At 37.9% G+C, this 20,863-nt stretch overlaps 1 pseudogene; it reads left to right on the forward strand.

Moving 5' to 3' along the window:
• The first annotated feature begins 10,179 nt into the window (after nucleotides 1-10,179).
• On the forward strand, nucleotides 10,180-11,121 carry LOC113904807 (annotated as a pseudogene).
• The last annotated feature ends 9,742 nt before the right edge of the window (nucleotides 11,122-20,863 follow it).

Genomic DNA, 20,863 nt, shown 5'->3' on the forward strand with positions numbered 1-20,863 from the left:
TGATGTGATTGTGTTTAAATTTACTGTTTTGCTGTTTGCTTCCTATGTGGCTATTGTAATTTTCGTTCTTTTTCTCCTTAACTAGCTTATTTTGTATTAAATGAATATAAACTAGTATAACATTTTGTTTCCCTGTGTTCAAGGTGGTATTTTTTCAGTTTTTTTTTTTTTTCCCTACTGGTTGGTCTAGTGATTAAAATGTGTTTCCTATATTATCTAGATCTACCTCAGACTAATATTAACTTAGTTTCCAAAAAATAGAAACTTTCTTCAGCATCCCTTCATTTCCTTTCTGCAACAATGTAGTGATGCTTTTAATATGGGCATCTGATTCTGTGCAGGCAAATGCCTGCAGGAATCTGAACATTTTGCAACATTTGGGAAGAGAAGCTCTCTTCATCTGGAGTTTATATCAGGATGTTTGTGTTTCCTGTATAAACTGAGAAAAAGAATCAATATAGGTCAAATAGTAGAATTGGAGAAAGACACAGATCAGATTCTGAAGACAGTGTTTGAGTATCAAAATTAAACTTTGATTAAAATGGTGACTGCTTCCCCTGCTCCAATCCTGCATTCTTTCTCTACTTATTCTAGTCTAATTTGATTTTTGTCATGTACACAAAAGAGACCTATTGTAGAGAGGTTTTTTGTTTTTGTTTTTGTTTTTTTTAAATTCAGATGTTGTCATAGATTTTGGTGACATGGGGAAAGTAAATCTGCAGTAAAGGAGACTAAATATAGTGGTACATACCGGTTAAAATAAATAAAACATTAAATGTAGTGATTAAGAAGATTACATGTCTAAAAAATGTTAAGCATCTGGACTCAGTTCAGTTCAGTCGCTCAGTTGTGTCCGACTCTTTGCGTCCCCATGAATCGCAGCATGGCAAGCCTCCCTGTACATCACAAACTCCCGGAGTTCACTGAGACTCACGTCCATCGAGTCAGTGATGCCATCCAGCCATCTCATCCTCTGTCGTCCCCTTCTCCTTCTGCCCCCAATCCCTTCCAGCATCAGAGTCTTTTCCAATGAGTCAACTCTTCGCATGAGGTGGCCAAAGTACTGGAGTTTCAGCTTCAGCATCATTCCCTCTAAAGAAATCCCAGGGCTGATCTCCTTCAGAATGGACTGGTTGGATCTCCTTGCAGTCCAAGGGACTAAACAGACTCAATAGAGACTAAACTGCAAGTAAATGTCCCAGGTTTTAGAAAGTGAGTGTATACTGGTTTGGTTCAGTTCAGTCGGGTCTGACACTTTGCAACCCCATGAACTGCAGCATGCCAGGCCTCCCTGTCCATCACCAGCTCCCAGAGTCTACCCAAACTCATGTCCATTGTGTCGGTGGTGCCATCCAACCATCTCATCCTCTGTCATCCCCCTCTCCTCCCACCTTCAATCTTTCCCAACATCAGGGTCTTTTCAAATGAATCAGCTCTTCACATCAGGCGGCCAAAGTATTGGAGTTTCAGCTTCAACATTAGTCCTTCCAGTGAACACCCAGGACTGATTTCTTTTAAGATGGACTGGTTGGATCTCCTTGCAGTCCAAGGGACTCTCAAAAATCTTCTCCACCACCACAGTTTAAAAGCATTAATTCTTTTGTGCTCAGCTTTCTTTATAGTCCAACTCTCACATCCATACATGACCACTGGAAAAACCATAGCCTTGATTAGACGGACTTCTGTGTATATTGGTAACTTTATGGAAATGGGTTACAAGAAAGGAGACAACTGGTTGGTGAATAACAATTTGCATATTAGATATTCTAAGTTACTCTTTCCTGTGGCTTATTTACTACTAAATATATTATTATATATTTAAGAGACAAAGGTGAGTAGAAATAAAAGAGTTGGAAATCAATTGCACGTGAGTATGCTGAATTTAATGGAGTGGAAGAGATTATCAGCTGTATACAAAATGAGAAGAGAGACACCTGTAAAGCACCTACATGGATATATTTGTTTGCTTGTACCCTCAATGAAAACCATATGAATAGCTTGAGGAATATTAGAATTATATTAGGATTATGTATTCATCTTTGATTCTCAAAAGCCTGGTTTAATGCTCAGCACAAAATTTGTATATCACTTCAATTTTGTTTAATAAATGATAGAATCATGAATTATTCAAATCATCTCTTAGGTCACCAGAATTATAGGCTTGTTTTTCCCATAAATATGTCTCATTTCCATATACTAGAAGCCTTGTGCTTCCACAGAGGTTGGAGATTTTTTACCTTTTTAGAAATCTGACAATATCACATTCTGGTATGATTGGGCTCATTCTTGTCTTTACTTTCTGGCTCTCACATTGAAACCATCTCTATTTCCACAATCAAGGGCTGATGGGGATGTAAATAAGCTTTTTAAGTGGGGGCACCTATCATTTTTTGACTCATATTTTCTTTTTTCTCAGTTGGATGTGAATGGCATCATGAAAAGCTACATATGGGAAGCCAGAGATGGTCCTTTTATACTGGTAAAATAATTTAAAGCTAATAGAGTTATCTGGTGGGCAATTAAGATAAAACAATGCTCAAGGCAGAAAAACAGAGTATATATTTAGCTTAGATTTCTGTTCACAAATCATGGCTAGATTGTTCTGTAAACTTTGAAAGGACCACATTCTATGGTAGAGAATTTTGGTCATAGGAAGTTGAAGAGTTTGTGTCAGAACCAGTATTAGGAATAAGATATTGCAGTATCAAAAGCCTGTGACTTCATAAATTTAACTCACACTGTGTGTAACTATGTAACTCAGGTTCCCATATTTAGTATGTGCTAGACATTACTTTGCCAACAAAGGTCTGTCTAGTCAAGGTTATGGTTTTTCCTGTGGTCATGTATGGATGTGAGAGTTGGACTGTGAAGAAGGCTGAGCGCTGAAGAATTGATGCTTTTGAACTGTGGTGTTGGAGAAGACTCTTGAGAGTCCCTTGGACTACAAGGAGATCCAATCAGTCCATTCTGAAGGAGATCAGCCCTGGGATTTCTTTGGAAGGAATGATGCTAAAGCTGAAACTCCAGTACTCTGGCCACCTCATGCGAAGAGTTGACTCATTGGAAAAGAGTCTGATGTTGGGAGGGATTGGGGGCAGGAGGAGAAGGGATGACAGAGGATGAGATGGCTGGATGGCATCACTTACTCGGTGAGCGTGAGTCTGAGTGAACTACAGGAGTTTGTGATGGACAGGGAGGCCTGGTGTGCTGCGATTCATGGGGTCCCAAAGAGTCGGACATGACTGAATGACTCAACTGAACTGAACTGAACTGGTTTATCATGTGAAAGTTGAGTCTTTACCTGTGAAGCACCTAGAATTAGAGACAACTCCTTTATATTTAACTTTCTGCTCTGGGAATAAAAGAGATACAGTTTTTTATTATCTTTCTGTTTAGATTCCCAAAAACAGACTTGAATCTTAAGGAATATTTTGTCCTTGCTGCAAAGAGTTGATTCATCTTAGCCACATAATTTAGGCACCAGAATGGAAAAGTACCATTTGGTGTGAATTTGCACACCAAATGTGTCAGCATCAGACTCTTTACAAACACATGAGATGCAGTCCCCTATTCATTTAGTGTTCATAATGTCTTCTTTTCCAGTGGTTTCTAATTATTCCCAGAGATCATGAAATATCATGCTGTTCTGAGAACCTCCCTATAAGGGAGCAGCCTTTGAAGACTTGGAGACTCTAGACTTTGTTCTCATATCAGATATGTCACAAACACCCAGGAGCCTGATCCAGCTACATCACATTCTGACATCTTCCTGGGAACACATATCTATGCAGTGATTCCACAAATTAAGTTTTTTAGGTACCAAAGTTTTATTAAATTTATCATTTCATATAATTTCATATTATCTCAAGGAGGAAGAGAGGGAGAGGTTAATGATTTCATTTTGAAAAGAAAACTGTCTTTCTGACAGGTAAAGATTATCTCAAATCACCCAAAGGTAACTGGGACACGAGCACATTTCTCTGCCTCCAAGGTCAGGCATCCACTCTTCCCTTTCCAAGGGTTTCCAAGAAGACAGTTCAAGTGCATAAATGGAGTAGAAGTAAAACTCAACAGTGTGGGGATCAATTTTTGTTTTCTCCAGGGGTGAGACCTTGACTCTGAAGTAGCCAGAAACTTTCCCAAAGGAACAGAAGAGAGTATTTTGAACTCCTGATTTGACAGACATACTATGAGTGTTTAATGGTGAGGCATGCTGCCCCGGAGGGTGTCTGTGGGATTCATGTGATGGAGAAAACCTTAGGAGAAGACTCCATTTCTAAGTGTGGGTAGGGAGAGGGAAGCCCGACACTATGTGCTGATGATGTGATCGTTTTTATGGGGAGTGACCAGGAACTTGGTTCATCCTTTCTTTCACCAGTTCACTACTTCACCATAATCTGGAAAAAAATAGATTATAGTGCTGATTCCTTTGCTTATATTTAATATTGTGAATTTTTAAAAAATCATTTCAGAGCTAACAGATGTGTAATGCTACTGGGATAAGGAGACATCACAGTATTATCAAGCCACCTTGTTCTCAGCATCTTTCAGAATTTTTCATTTTCTAGTTGGTCTCATGTTTTGAGACCCATGTTTTCCCTCCCAACACAACAAACATTGTCTTTGCACTGAAGTTATTCTATAGAGCCCATTCAAAATGTCTCAAATAAAACTACATCATCACTCTAATCCAAAAGTGAAAGTGAAAGTTGCTCAGTCCTGTCCGACTCTTTGTGAGCCCATGGACTTCACAATCCATGGAGGGGGTAGCCTTTCCTTTCTTCAGGGCATCTTCCCAACCCAGGGATCAAACCAAGGTCTCCCACATTGCAGATAGATTCTTTATGAGCTGAGCCACAAGAGAAGCCCGCCCTAACCCAACCCAACCCAACTCTATAATTTTACCATAGTTCACGTGACCTTCCATAATCCCACAGGTAAATCAAATATTGCCATTTCTGTGGATGAGAACATAACATTTCTGTACAATAGGAGATACACCTATCAATGGGATATAACTGATTGCCAGGGTCATAACTGATTGCCCAAAATAATTCCTGGCACTGTGGTCAATTAATCTATGGCAAAGAGGCAAGCATATACAATGGAGAAAAAAGCAGTCTCTTCAATAAGTGGTGCTGGGAAAAACTGGACAGCTTACATATAAAAGAATGAAGTTAGAACACTTTCTCATATACAAAAATAAACTCATAATGGATTAAAGACTAACAATAAGACTTGAAACCATAAAAATATCAGAAAAAATCATAGGCAGAACACTGACAAATTGTAGCGATATTTTGGGGGAATCTGTTCTGGGGCTTCCCAGGTGGCGCAGTGGTAAAGAATCTTCCTGCAATGCAGGAGATGTGGGTTCAATCCCTGGGTGGGGAAGATCCCTTGAAGTAGGAAATGGCAACCCTCTCCAGTATTCTTAATTGGAAAATTTCATGGACAGAGGCATCTGTCAGGCTAGAGTCCATGGGGATCACACGACTGAGCTACTGAGCGCTCCTAAGTCAAAGAAAAAAAAGCAAAAATAAACAAATGGGACCTAACTTAAAACTTTTTGTAGCAAAGGGAACTATTGACAAAATGAAATACAACCTAGAAATGAAAGAAGATTTTTACAAATTATATGTCTGATAAGGTGTTAATATCCAAAATGTATTAACATTAATATAAGCAGCTCATACAACTCAGTATCAAAACAATCCAATTTAAAGGTAGGCTGAAACTATTTTCAGGGCAGCAAAGGAGACACAGAGAGAACAGACTTATGGACACTAGGGAGGGAGAGAGTGGGATGAATTGCAAGTGACATTGACACATACACATTACCATATGTAAAACAGAAAGCTACTGGGAATGTGCTGTATGATGAGAGGAGCACAAACCAGGTGCTCTGTGATAACCTTAGGGGGTGGTATGGAGTGAGAGGTGGGAGGGAGATTCAAGCGAGGTGGGGGGAGGAAGAGACACGTATATATCTATGGCTGATACATATTGATGTGTGGCAGAAACCAACACAACATTGTAAAACAATTATCCTCCAATTAAAAATAAATTACGTGTAAAAAAAAAAACTGAGCACAAAGCCTCAAGAGACATGTTTCAGAAGATATACAGATGGCCAATAGGCACATGAAAAGGTGTTCAACATTGCTAGTCATCAGAGAAATGTAAATTAAAACTGCAATGAGATATCATGTCACCTTCCCCAGAAAGGCTATCATCAAAAAGAAGAGGAAGGCAGAAGAGAAAAGTCAGAGTGAAGTGTGAATATGGAACATTGCTGGCTTTGAAGATGGAGGAAAGGGACTAGATGCTAGAAAAAGCTAGTGAACAGATTACCTTCTAGAACTTTCAGAATGGAACACAGTCATCTTAATCCCTTGATTTTGGCCCAGTGACACATATGCAAGAATTTTGAATTACAAAACTATAAGATAGTAAATTTGTGCTATTTTAAGCACAAATTTGTTTTAGCAAATAGGAAAAAAGTATTCCGCATCCAACCAAAAAAAGGGTATTTGTTTATTGAGGAAATCAAAAGACTACATTGATTCAGTCATATATCATATTTATACTACTTATAATACAAATATACAGTATTATAAACATATAAAGTAGTTCCATATGAATGTACAGATTCCATGCATTCAAGATAAAAACTCAGAGTGTGTGTGTATGTGTTCTTGTAAGTTCAGAAATTGCTTTTAAAGCTATCATGGTAATGCAAAGTGCCAGGAATGGTTCAAAATTTTTGGAAGAAAAAGTTGGAGCACTTATATTCCAATATCAAGACTAGAAAATTTTAAGTGTAAAGAAAAGTGAAAGTGTTAGTCACTCATTTGTGTCTGACTCTTTGTGACCCCATGGACTGCAGCCCACCAGGGTCCTCTGTCTGTGGAATTTCCCAGACAAGAATACTGAAGTGGGTTGCAATTTCCTTCTGCAGGGGATCTTCCCCACCCAGGGATTGAACCTAGGTCTCCCACATTGCAGGTAGACTCTACCAACTGAGCCATCAGGGAAGCTTTTAAGTGTAAACCTACAATATTTATCCAAGTTTATACAACTAGACTAATTAATGAAAGCCAAAAGTACAGGAACATTCTTAGGCCTATGAGAATTCTGTCTCAACAGACTGAATTTTTTAGACTGAATCTCTCAGGGATCCAATATCCACAGCGTACTGAAACCATCAAACTTCATTCCATCTCAAGGGAGAGAAGTTAATACGTTTGATTCTATTCCTTGCCTGGGAATGGGAAATGGAGGGGATATAACTTATGTTCTGTCTCCTGGGGATATAAGAAAATGCATAAGTGTTTTCTTTCATCTCTTTCAGAATCTCTTCCAGCCTAAAATGTTGCTTTCTTCCTTTAAATTGAAACTTCCTACTATTTCTGTGAAGCAAGAGACAGAAGACAGAGTTTGGTGAGTTGAAAACTATAATTAACTAGAAAGAAGAAAAATGTTACACTGGCTCTGTGATTTTATCAAATAACATAGCCTTGAGTTTATTTAGTGTCCAAGTAGAGGCTGTGCCCTGGAGGACATGACTCTGGGAGGAAGATGTTCCCAAGTACTGTGACCGGTAATGGCAGAGGATTCATAAGCAAAGAAGAGCTCTCTGGGTAAAAGGCTGAGGTCAGTCAAATGATTTTGACTAAGGCAGCAGACTGGTTTGGATGTTTCTTTTTTGACTCCCTTTTGTAGTTTTAATGATTAGGGGTTTATTTTCTCCTTTTATTATAATTTTTTTTCCCTGTGACCCTGAGGAAATGTGCTTCTTTTCAGAAGGCAGTGAATTTATCCTCCAAAGGACTGAGTTGCAATCTAGCTTAAATTTACAGTTACATTTTTGAGCTTTCTTGGTCTATTTATTTTTCATGCTACAAGAGATGATGTCACCATCTTTTTAAGGGAGGATTTTGCAAGGTCTGTTGTTTTCTTTATTCTAAAAAGTTCAGTGCCTGTAGGAGTTCAGTCTGCATTAGATCTGGAGGAGTAATTTAGAATATGTATTCTTGGGCTTCCCTGGTGGCTTAGTGGTAAAGAATCCACCTGCAACGCAAGAGGTCTGGGAAGATTCCACATGCCCATGTACCACAACTATTCAGTCTGTGCTCTAGAGCCCAGGAGCCGTCACTATTGAGCTCATCTGCGGCAACTGCTGAAGCCCACACAACCTAGAGCCCATGCTCCACAAAAAGAGAAGCCATAGCAATGAGAAACCCACAGGCCGAAACTAGAGAGCAGCCTCTGCTCTCCATAACTAGAGAAAAGCCCATGCAGCAACAAACACCCAGCACAGTGAAAAATAAGTGAAATTATTATTATTATTGTTTTAAGTAAAGCAGCCTTAAAAAAAAATAGAATATATTTAAGTGGCAGAGAGCTGTCTTTGGACAGTGGGGACTAGTTACATTCCTCCTAAGTAGTTACTTTGTTCACTTAGGCTAATCCAGGGCTCTTGCAACAACCAAAACCATCCCTTGTGAGAAGCTCACTATATAAAGCTTTGAGCAGGAGTAGGAAAGAGATATCTCAAAATTCTACATGGCTCAATCCACTTCTGCCTCCTTGCCCACAAAACTCTAGAAAACTGACAAATTCAGTGATACAGAGCTGTTATAGGTTGTCCACAAAATCCACTTCCTTCCTTAAAAACTTTTTGAATGACTTTGTAAATACGTGACGGAGTATAAGAACTAAACCTCTCCGAAACTGGTCTAAAGATGGCTCATGTTGTGCTGGGTCTTTCTGATGCTGTGCTTCCTGGTAACAGTGTTCTGATTCTCTTTTCAAAAGTACTTTATAAAATAGATCACAGAATAGAGTTAAAACTCGAGGGATATTTCCAATACAAAAGTTATCTTAAAGGCCGGCTCTATATGGGTGAACTGAAGATTCCCAAAGATGGATTTGCAGTTCAAGTACTGGCAGATTAGAAAATGAAAACACTGATCAAAACTTTATTAGTCTTTATTTCATCTCTTGGAGGTGAAAATATACTCCACTTGACTTTGCCTAGGTTAAATCACTCTGGCTGATATCTAGTATGGAGGCATTCCCAGACCACAGATGAGTAGAGGTGTCTCCCCAGTTTATGTTAGGAAGCAGATCCTCCAAAGCTTAGGGCATTGCCCCTGAAGTCATAAATTATCCTCTGAGCTCACTGCTCTCTGAGTCACAGAAATGTTGCTCACTTATCTTGTGCATTTCCTGACAGAAGCCTTCTCTTATGGGCTTCCCAGGTGGCACAGTGGTAAAGAATCTGCCTGCCAATGCAAGAGATATAGGAGACTCAAGTTTGATCCCCGATTTGGGAAGATCCTTTGGAGTAGGTAGTGGCAACCTGGTCCAGTATTCTTGCTGGGATAATCCCATGGACAGTGGAGCCTGGTGGGCTACAGTTTATGGGGTAGCAAAGAGTCAGACATGACTGAGTCCCCATCCCTTTTCTTAATATTCACATCCCAGTAAGCATACCTTAATCTGAACTGTATTTCAATCTCTGTGTAACAAACCTCCCATAGTACACACACACTGGAATATGTCCTTTCTTTTTCTTCACCCCTGTCATTATTTTTCTGCTACTTTATTAAAATACCTCAGCTTATTTTATCAAACCCAGTGTCTAAGACATAATATTTACTCCTTACAGGTCAATTACTCCCTTTTTGTCTTGTCACATCCCATTTAATAATTTTAATATTTTTCTATTTTTTTCTCTCTCTTCCTCTCTGTCTCCCTCATACATGTCTCCTTCTTCCTCCTCATATATAACTTATTTCTTCATTTGAACCTATGCCTATCCTAAATATTCTCCATTGGTTAAAGGGGCATGATTATTTAGGTTTAATCATATGAAATTGCTGACCTACAAAAGTAACTATTTCACATGGTTTATTAACAAATGCATAAAGAAATGAAGTGGGGCCAACGGCAAAGCAAAAGGGGAATAACAAGTCAATTCTATAGATGCTAGTTCATCCAGGGGTTAAGGTACTTCTCACAGAGGAATGCTGAATGTGACAGCTGCTGTCCTCAACAGCTCACCACCAGAGTGCTCACCACCAGAGTGGAATTGTTATCTTTCATGATATATTCTGACAGCTGATTTGTCCTCAGGGCTCAAAAACCAGTGCATCTCAGACTGAAAAGACCATGTATAACTTGAGCTGTTACAATCCTGGTTCCTTTATCCTTGCTGGAATACCTGGCCTGGAGAAGTTTCACGTCTGGATCGGGATTCCCTTTTGTGTCATCTATGGTCTGGCTATTGTGGGCAATGGTACTCTCCTCTACCTCATTGTTGTTGAGGACAGCCTCCATGAGCCCATGTTTTTCTTCCTCTCTCTGCTGGCCACCACGGACCTCATCTTGTCTACTGACATGGTGCCCAAACTGCTCAGTAACCTCTGGCTTGGCTCCCAGGAAATAACTTTCACTGGTTGTCTCGCCCAAATGTTCTTCCTCCACTTCAGCTTTGTAGTAGACTCAGCCATCCTGCTGACTATGGCACTGGATCGCTATGTGGCTATCTGCTTCCCCTTGAGATACACCAGCATCCTAGCTCCTCAGGTGATTATCAAGCTTGTGGTGGTCATTGTTGTGAGGAGTTTCTCGGTCATCTTGCCAGATGTCTTTCTGCTGAAGCGGTTGCCTTTCTGTGGAACACGAATCATCCCCCACACATACTGTGAGCATATAGGTGTTGCTAGGCTTTCCTCCACTGACATCTCCATCAACATCTGGTATGGATTTTCAGTGCCTGTCATGACTGTTGCCTCAGATGTGATCTTTATTGCTGTGTCCTATATCTTCATCCTCCGTGCTGTCTTTCATCTCTCATCCCAGGGTGCCCGCCAAAAGGCACTCGGCACCTGTGGTTCACATGTCTGTGTCATCCTCATCTTTTACACACCTGCTGCCTTTTCCATCCTCGCCCATCGCTTTGGGCACAGTGTACCTTGAAATATGCTCATCTTATTTGCCAACTTCTACGTGGCCATCCCTCCTGCTCTAAATCCTGTAGTGTATGGAGTGAAGACCAAGAAGATTCAGGACAAATTTGTTCTCCTCTTTACTTTGAAGAAGACACAATGAGTGGGAAGCATCACTGAAGGAGAAATTTAGGTAATACTGATAAGATAAAATTTTGCATAACATTGGAAGACATAAAATAAAGTTGTATCTACTATTTACTTGAAATTTTAGAGTTCTACTCATGTAATAAAAGTATAAGCATGAGGGAGAGGGGAGAAATAAAGTCTTTGGGACTTCTAGAAAATCAAAGATTTTCTTGATTTAGCTTTTCTCACTACTTGTATGGAGAAACTAATGATGGGTACAGAACAGCAGTAAGAGTAAGGTTTATATATTTCCTATTCCTGATTTTGAGATTTGATGGCTAGATACTTCCTAACATGCAACCTATCCCTGTGTTTCCCAGTTTTTTAATCAAAGGCAAAGCCTCCTGCCTTTTTAACTATTAATTCTTTCTACTACAACTAACAAACTTAGGGGTTCACACTTCAGTCTTGATTCTATACATTATTAATTCCTCCTCCTCTGTCCTTTATTGCTTTTTTAAAAATTTCTTTTTATTTTATTTTATTTAACTTTACAATATTGTATTGGTTTTGCCATATATCAAAATGATATATCAATGCCATAGATCAAAATGAATATATCAAATGCCATAGATCAAAATGAATATGCCACAGGTATACATGTGTTTCCCATCCTGAACCCTCCTCCCTCCTCCCTCCTCCATCCCCATAAGGTCCCTCTGGGTAGTCCCAGTGCACCAGCCCCAAGCATCCAGTATTGTGCATCGAAACTGGACTGGAGACTCGTTTCATACATGATATTATACATGTTTCAATGCCATTCTCCCAAATCATTCCACCCTCTCCCTCTCCCACAGAGTCCAAAAGACTGTTCTATATATCAGTGTCTCTTTTGCTGTCTCGTATACAGGGTTATTGTTACCATCTTTCTAAATTCCATATATATGTGTTAGTATATTGTATTGGTGTTTTTCTTTCTGGCTTACTTCACTCTGTATAATAGGCTCCAGTTTCATCCACCTTATTAGAACTGATTCAAATGTATTCTTTTTAATGGCTGAGTAATACTCCATTGTGTACATGTTCCACTGCTTTCTTATCCATTCATCTGCTGATGGACATCTAGGTTGCTTCCATGTCCTGGCTATTATAAACAGTGCTGCGATGAACAATGGGGTACACGTGTCTCTTTCCCTTCTGGTTTCCTCAGTGTGTATGCCCAGCAGTGGGATTGCTGGATCATAAGGCAGTTCTATTTCCAGTTTTCTAAGGAATCTCCACACTGTTCTCCATAGTGGCTGTACTAGTTTGCATTCCCACCAACAGTGTAAGAGGGTTCCCTTTTCTCCACACCCTCTCCAGCATTTATTGCTTGTAGACTTTTGGATCGCAGCCATTCTGACTGGCGTGAAACGGTACCTCATTGTGGTTTTGAGTTGCATTTCTCTGATAATGAGTGATGTTGAGCATCTTTTCATGAGTTTGTTAGCCACCTGTATGTCTTCTTTGGAGAAATGTCTATTTAGCTCTTTGGCCCATTTTTTGATTGGGTCATTTATTTTTCTGGAATTGAGCTATAGGAGTTGCTTGTATATTTTTGAGATTAGTTGTTTGTCAGTTGCTTCATTTGCTATTATTTTCTCCCATTCTGAAGGCTGTCTTTTCACCATGCTTATAGTTTCCTTTGTTGTGCAGAAGCTTTTAAGTTTAATTAGGTCCCATTTGTTTATTTTTGCTTTTATTTCCAATATTCTGGGAGGTGGGTCATAGAGGATCCTGCTGTGATGTATGTCGGAGAGTGTTTTGCCTATGTTCTCCTCTAGGAGTTTTATAGTTTCTGGTCTTATGTTGAGATCTTTAATCCATTTTGAGTTTATTTTTGTCTATGGTGTTAGAAAGTGTTCTAGTTTCATTCTTTTACAAGTAGTTGACCAGTTTTCCCAGCACCACTTGTTAAAGAGATTGTCTTTAATCCATTGTATATTCTTGCCTCCTTGTCAAAGATAAGGTGTCCATATGTGCGTGGATTTATCTCTGGGCTTTCTATTTTGTTCCATTGATCTATATTTCTGTCTTTGTGCCAGTACCATACTGTCTTGATGACTGTGGCTTTGTAGTAGAGCCTGAAGTCAGGCAGGTTGATTCCTCCAGTTCCATTCTTCTTTCTCAAGATAGCTTTAGCTATTCGAGGTTTTTTGTATTTCCATACAAATTGTGAAATTATTTCTTCTAGCTCTGTGAAGAATACCATTGGTAGCTTGATAGGGATTGCATTGAATCTATAAATTGCTTTGGGTAGTATACTCATTTTCACTATATTGATTCTTCCAATCCATGAACATTGTATATTTGTCCATCTATTAGTGTCCTCTTTGATTTCTTGCACCAGTGTTTTATACTTTTCTATATATAGTTCTTTAGTTTCTTTAGGTAGATATATTCCTAAGTATTTTATTCTTTCCATTGCAATGGTGAATGGAATTGTTTCCTTAATTTCTCTATTTTCTCATTATTAGTGTATAGAAATGCAAGGGATTTCTGTGTGTTGACTTTATATCCTGCAACTTTACTATATTCATTGATTAGTTCTAGTGATTTTCTGGTGGCGTCTTTAGGGTTTTCTATGTAGAGGATCATGTCATCTGCGAACAGTGAGAGTTTTACTTCTTCTTTTCCAATTTGGATTCCTTTTATTTCTCTTTCTGCTCTGATTGCTGTGGCCAAAACTTCCAAAACTATGTTGAATAGTAATGGTGAAAGTGGGCACCCTTGTCTTGTTCCTGACTTTAGAGGAAATGCTTTCAATTTTTCACCATTGAGGATAATGTTTGCTCTGGGTTTGTCATATATAGCTTTTATTATGTTGAGGTATGTTCCTTCTATTCCTGCTTTCTGGAGAGTTTTTATCATATATGGATGTTGAATTTTGTCAAAGGCTTTCTCTGCATCTATTGAGATAATCATATGATTTTTATTTTTCAATTTGTTAATGTGGTGTATTATGTTGATTGATTTGCAGATATTGAAGAATCCTTGCATCCCTGGGATAAAGCCCACTTGGTCATAGTGTATGATCTTTTTAATGTGTTGTTGGATTCTGATTGCTAGAATTTTGTTAAGGATTTTTGCGTCTATGTTCATCAGTGATATTGGCCTGTAGTTTTCTTTTTTTGTGGCATCTTTGTCCGGTTTTGGTATTAGGGTGATGGTGGCCTCATAGAATGAGTTTGGAAGTTTACCTTCCTCTGCAATTTTCTGAAAGAGTTTGAGTAGGATAGGTGTTAGCTCTTCTCTAAAGTTTTGGTAGAATTCAGCTGTGAAGCCATCTGGACCTGGGCTTTTGTTTGCTGGAAGATTTCTGATTACAGTTTCAATCTCCGTGCTTGTGATGGGCTGTTAAGATTTTCTATTTCTTCCTGGTCCAGTTTTGGAAAGTTGTACTTTTCTAAGAAATTTGTCCATTTCTTCCCCGTTGTCCATTTTATTGCCTTATAATTGCTGATAGTAGTCTCTTACCATCCTTTGTATTTCTGTGTTGTCTGTTGTGATCTCTCCATTTTCATTTCTAAATTTATTGATTTGATTTTTCTCCCTTTGTTTCTTGACGAGTCTGGCTAATGGTTTGTCAATTTTATTTATCCTTTCAAAGAACCAGCTTTTGGCTTTGTTGATTTTTGCTATGGTCTCTTTTGTTTCTTTTGCATTTATTTCTGCCCTAATTTTTAAGATTTCTTTCCTTCTACTAACCTTGGGGTTCTTCATTTCTGCCTTTTCTAGTTGCTTTAGGTGTAGAGTTAGATTATTTATTTGACTTTTTTCTTGTTTCTTGAGGTATGCCTGTATTGCTATGAATTTTCCCCTTAGGACTGCTTTTACAGTGTCCCACAGGTTTTGGGTTGTTGTGTTTTCATTTTTGTTCATTTCTATGCAAATTTTGATTTCTTTTTTGATTTCTTCTGTGATTTGTTGGTTATTCAGCAGCGTGTTGTTCATCCTCCATATGTTGGAATTTTTAATAGTTTTTCTCCTGTAATTGAGATCTAATCTTACTGCATTGTGGTCAGAAAAGATGCTTGGAATGATTTCAATTTTTCTGAATTTACCAAGGCTAGATTTATGGCCCAGGATGTGATCTATCCTGGAGAAGGTTCCGTGTGTGCTTGAGAAGAAGGTGAAATTCATTGTTTTGGAATGAATTGTCCTATAGATATCAATTAGGTCTAACTGGTCTATTGTATCGTTTAAAATTTGTGTATCCTTGTTAATTCTCTGTTTAGTTGATCTATCCATAGGTGTGAGTGGGGTATTAAAGTCTCCCACTATTATTGTGTTATTGTTAATTTCTGCTTTCATACTTGTTAGTATGTGTCTTACATATTGTGGTGCTCCTATGTTGGGTGCATATATATTTATAATTGTTATATCTTCTTGGATTGATCCTTTGATCATTATGTAGTGACCTTCTTTGTCTCTTTTCACAGCCTTTGTTTTAAAGTCTATTTTATCTGATATGAGTATTGCTACTCCTGCTTTCTTTTGGTCTCTATTTGCATGGAAAATCTTTTTCCAGCCCTTCACTTTCAGTCTGTATGTGTCCCCTGTTTTGAGGTGGGTCTCTTGTAGACAACATATGTAGGGGTCTTGTTTTTGTATCCATTCAGCCAGTCTTTGTCTTTTGCTTGGGGCATTGAACCCATTTATGTTTAAGGTAATTATTGATAAGTATGATCCCATTGCCATTTACTTTATTGTTTGGGGTTTGAATTTATGCACCCTTTTTGTGTTTCCTGTCTAGAGAATATCCTTTAATATTTGTTGGAGAGCTGGTTTGGTGGTGCTGAATTCTCTCAGCTTTTGCTTGTCTGTAAAGCTTTTGATTTCTCCTGCATATTTGAATGAGATCCTTGCTGGGTACAATAATCTGGGCTGTAGGTTATTTTCTTTCATCACTTTAAGTATGTCTTGCCATTCCCTCCTGGCTTGGAGAGTTTCTATTGAAAGATCAGCTGTTATCCTTATGGGAATTCCCTTGTGTGTTATTTGTTGTTTCTCCCTTGCTGCTTTTAATATTTGTTCTTTGTGTTTGATCTTTGTTAATTTGATTAATATGTGTCTTGGGGTGTTTCGCCTTGGGTTTATCCTGTTTGGAACTCTCTGGGTTTCTTGGACTTGGGTGATTATTTCCTTCCCCATTTTAGGGACGTTTTCAACTATTATCTCCTCAAGTATTTTCTCTTGGTCTTTCCTTTTGTCTTCTTCTTCTGGGACCTCTATGATTCGAATGTTGTAGCGTTTAATATTGTCCTGGAGGTCTCTGAGATTATCCTCATTTCTTTTAATTCGTTTTTCTTTTTTCCTCTCTGATTCATTTATTTCTACCATTGTATCTTCTAATTCACTAATCCTATCTTTTGTCTCTGTTATTCTACTATTTTTTGCCTCCAGAGTGTTTTTGATCTCATTTATTGCATTATTCATTATATATTGACTCTTTTTTATTTCTTCTAGGTCCTTGTTAATCCTTTCTTGCATCTTCTCAATCCTTATCTCCAGGCTATGTATCTGTGATTCCATTTTGATTTCAAGATTTTGGATCAATTTCACTATCATTATTCAGAATTCTTTATCAGGTAGATTCCCTATCTCTTCCTCTTTTGTTTGGTTTGGTGGGCATTTATCCTGTTTCTTTACCTGCTGGGTATTCCTTTACCTGCTGGGTCTCTTCATCTCGTTTAAATTGCTGTGTTTGGGGTGTCCTTTCTGTATTCTGGCAGTATGTGGAGTTCTCTTTATTGTGGCATTTCCTCACTGTGTGTGGGTTTGTACAGGTGGCTTGTCAAGGTTTCTTGGTTAGGGAAGCTTGTGTCAGTGTTCTGGTGGGTGGATCTGGATTTCTTCTCTCTCCTTTTGAAGACAATGGGTTGCTTTTCTGGGTGCCTGATGTCCTCTGCCAGCATTCAGAAGTTGTTTTGTGGAATTTACTCGGCGTTTAAATATTCTTTTGATGAATTTGTGGGGGAGAAAGTGTTCTCCCCATCCTATTCCTCCGCCATCTTCAATGTCCTAGTCCCTTTATTGCATTTACTTTGCTATTTTCCTTACAAATATCAGATTACAAAAAGTGGATTATCTTTTATATCTATTTTCTTCAATTGAGTGCTCCAATAAATTTTTCACTGCCCTTGGCTCATATTTTACAACTGTAATTTAATTTATACTAATTATATTTAACTTAAAAATTTATATTTGAATATTTAACTTAAATTATTTTGAAAATATATTTAATTTAAAAATAACTTGAGAGAATATTAATTTATTTCACAGATGAGGAAACAGAAACATGATTACCAAAAGACAAATAGAGATTTAAGATCCAAACCCAAGTCTGTCTGATTTTGTGTTTTTTATCCCATTGCTTTTTGGATAGCTACTCACTGGACTGGTTCACAGTCTTCAGAAATTTAATTTTCCAAAACTGACCTGTAAATTCAGTAAGTTTCTCTATAAAAAGTGTTCTTCCTTTCCTGTCTTTCTGTACTGAAAATAGCACCACTTCAAACCTGAATTCCAAAGCTAGGTACCTGTGATTTGTCTTTTATTTTTTCTATGTCACTGTCCAACAAAATGAACTCAGTATTTGAGTTGAATATTTGAGTTTGAAGAGGTTAAAGGCCATTAGAGTGGGTATATACATCACATTCTCACCTTTATCATGGCCAGCTGCTCTGGACTCTTATCTATTACTTATCTCTCTTGAGAGCCTTTCAAAATCATCCTTTTAAATGAGTTCCAACCCTGTTCCATCCAAACCACTTTCTCTATAAAAGCCAAAGTGTTCATTTTACAAGTCAAATATGATCGTGTCACTTTGTGCATTGAAACTCTTCAATAGTTTCCTTCTTTAGATCATGAATAAGTATTGTCCTTAGGATCACTCCAGGGAGTGGAAGACTAATAAAAAGAGCAATCTTCCATGAAAATCAGAACCTTGCACTTAATTTACATTTATTCACACTTTATGTTTATTTTCATTTCATTTACACTTCTCGGACTCTTTGAGCAAGTAATTTCAAAAATGTTTTGTTTTTTTTTCTTTTGGATTGTCATACTCAATATTCTGTTATTTTGCAAAACATTACAAACTCATTGCAGGTAGAATGCATGTTGGGTGGATTTGGGTAGGAGTCATCCCTTCTCTTAAGAAAGTGTCCCAGGATAAAACCGACTGTTCTGAAATCTCAACTTATAAAGAAGCCATGTATACCTGTGGTGGATTCATTTTGATATTTGGCAAAACTAATACAATTATGTAAAGTTTAAAAATAAAATAAAATTAAAAAAAAAGAAGCCATGCTTTTAATCAATACGAACAAATTAAATTCCTTCGAAGTAAATAAGAAGTAAAGAGTAAAACTGACATTCTAAAATAAGATCCTTTGTATATGTGTGTATTGACTTTTTTTTTTTTCTTTTTGTCTGCAACACACTTTAGAGAGTTTAGAAGAGACACATGCAAGGACTGTTTTATTCAGAGCAGTCTCACAAACCATCATACTTATTTGCTTATTATTTATCAATCTACTCCTATATTATGAATTCCTTGAAGGCAGAAAGTTAGACCTAGGCCTCTTCTTACACCCTGTCTTATAAAAATACCTGACGCACCATGTGTTCTCCATAAAGGTTTCATGCATACACAAAATTCATCAGGAACCCCTTCCTTCATGCCATTGTCTCTTGCTTTTCCTTTCTCCTCTATCCAGTTTAGATCCCATAGTGTATCATTTTAGTTATTGTTTGTTTATCCTAAATGCAATTTGTCCTAAAATCAACTGTCTCTCTTATACACTCAGTTGACAAAAGATATTCCAGAAAAACAAAGTTAGCCTTACATTTTGAAGAAGTTGGAAAAAATGATCCCACAGGGCACATTGATATTACCATTAATAAAGTAAGATAATATACCTCCATACTTGCTGACTTTCAGCTTCTCAGATGTATCAGATTTCTTCTTCTCTTTTCTACCTGTGTTTTCTCTTTATTCTTTGCTTAGAAATTCCTTTTCAGGCTTCATTTGAAAATCCTTCCTCAGCTATTCCTCCTTTAACTCTGTGTATTAGATTAGTATCTATTGTATACATTCTCATTGCACAAAGTCCTTTTTATTTCAGGACTTATCATGAGTTTAATAAGATGATTGCTAGTATACATAACTATGTCATTGAGGACCAGGTTAGTTTCTGCCTTTTTTCTATCACATTCCTATCACTTGCAAAGCTCCTAGTTCATTACAGGTATGCAATAAGTATTTGCTGAAGAAAATGATTTTTGCTTAATGAATGAAACCCCTATTTTGCATGATGGATTTATGGAGTCACAGAAAAAGACATTTTGTCCACAGTAAGGTACTAGCTGTTTTTCCACTTATTCATCAAAGCTGTTCTTTAATCTTTTCCAAGTTATTACTTTTCCATAGTTGTGGAAACTGAACATTTCCAGAACAGTTTACATATTGTATTAGAGCACAAAGGAAGAGATGAATGGAACAAGGGATAAATTACAGATTTTGACCACTAGACAGTGAAAGTAGACTACCTCATTGAGCTGACGGGCAGTCGTATTGAAGGTCTTCCTACTGGAAGTCTATACCAATAGACTATACCTACACTGGCTATCTATGATCTTCAAACCTACACTTTGTGTTAGAGATCTGCACCACATTAACAAGGAATTACTAGCTTGCAATCTAAATAATGAGTTGAACACAAAGTGATGATTCTCAACTGATGGAAGATGGACAGAATTGCCAAGCAAGACTGAACACTGCAGTAAATGTCTAAAAAGACATTTCTTTTTAGAAATATCTTCCCACCTGGGAAAATGGCAGCCACAGTGAAAATTGTTTCCAGCATTTTATAGTCTAAGGCTAGAAGTAGATGCATTCCAATTTAACAGACATTTTTTGATTATCCGCTATGAAACAAGGGATTCAAAATAAAATGAAACATTCTCTGCACCAGAAGTTTTAGGAGGCATGGCAGAGTTTCTTTATCAAATTACTGATCAAGCTAAGTCAAGACCCCACTGAAACGCAGGTATGCTACCATCCTAGATTCCAGAATTACCAAGCCGCCACTCGTAAAAGCAGAGGTGTCAGTTCCTAAGCTGGGACAGTGTTAATTTGGCTGGATCCTGGCTCCTGCCCTAGATTGGCCTGGGGCCTTGGGACCTGAGACCCATACTTCCCTCTGGTTTAGAGGTCCTCTTCTAACTTGTCTCTAATCCCTGGAGAGGACAAGGGAAGTACTTTTGCACTCCAGTCCTCCAGATTTTGTTTGTCCTTCTCTATTGTAAGCATGGTCCTATGTCTTTCTCCCTTGTTGTGTTGCCTATTCTCACTAACCCTGGGACTGCTTTTTTTCCCCCTCTGATCCATTTTTTGATTGCTGTGTTTCTACAGTCTTCGGTTCTTACCCTGACTTTGCAAAACAGTTCCAGAACCAGGACTTTCAAGGTATCAACCAGTGGTAAACTTTATTGAGTTTCACTCAGCAGGGAATAAAGCTGGTGAGAAACATAGGTGTTGAGAGGGAAGTGGGGAAAGAGTGGGCTCTAGGAAAAAGGAAAGGCCAAGATTAGAACTTTGAATAAGATTCTATTAATAGACATGATATTTATGGTAAGAGTATGACATGAAAAAGAATTATCTATTAGAAGCTTAATTCTGAGTCCCTCTCCTATTGCTTTCCCCAAAATGTTTCTAGATTTTTCTGAAA

The sequence above is a fragment of the Bos indicus x Bos taurus genome, chromosome 15 (assembly GCF_003369695.1).
Source record: "Bos indicus x Bos taurus breed Angus x Brahman F1 hybrid chromosome 15, Bos_hybrid_MaternalHap_v2.0, whole genome shotgun sequence".
In the NCBI taxonomy this organism is placed as follows: Eukaryota; Metazoa; Chordata; class Mammalia; order Artiodactyla; family Bovidae; genus Bos; species Bos indicus x Bos taurus.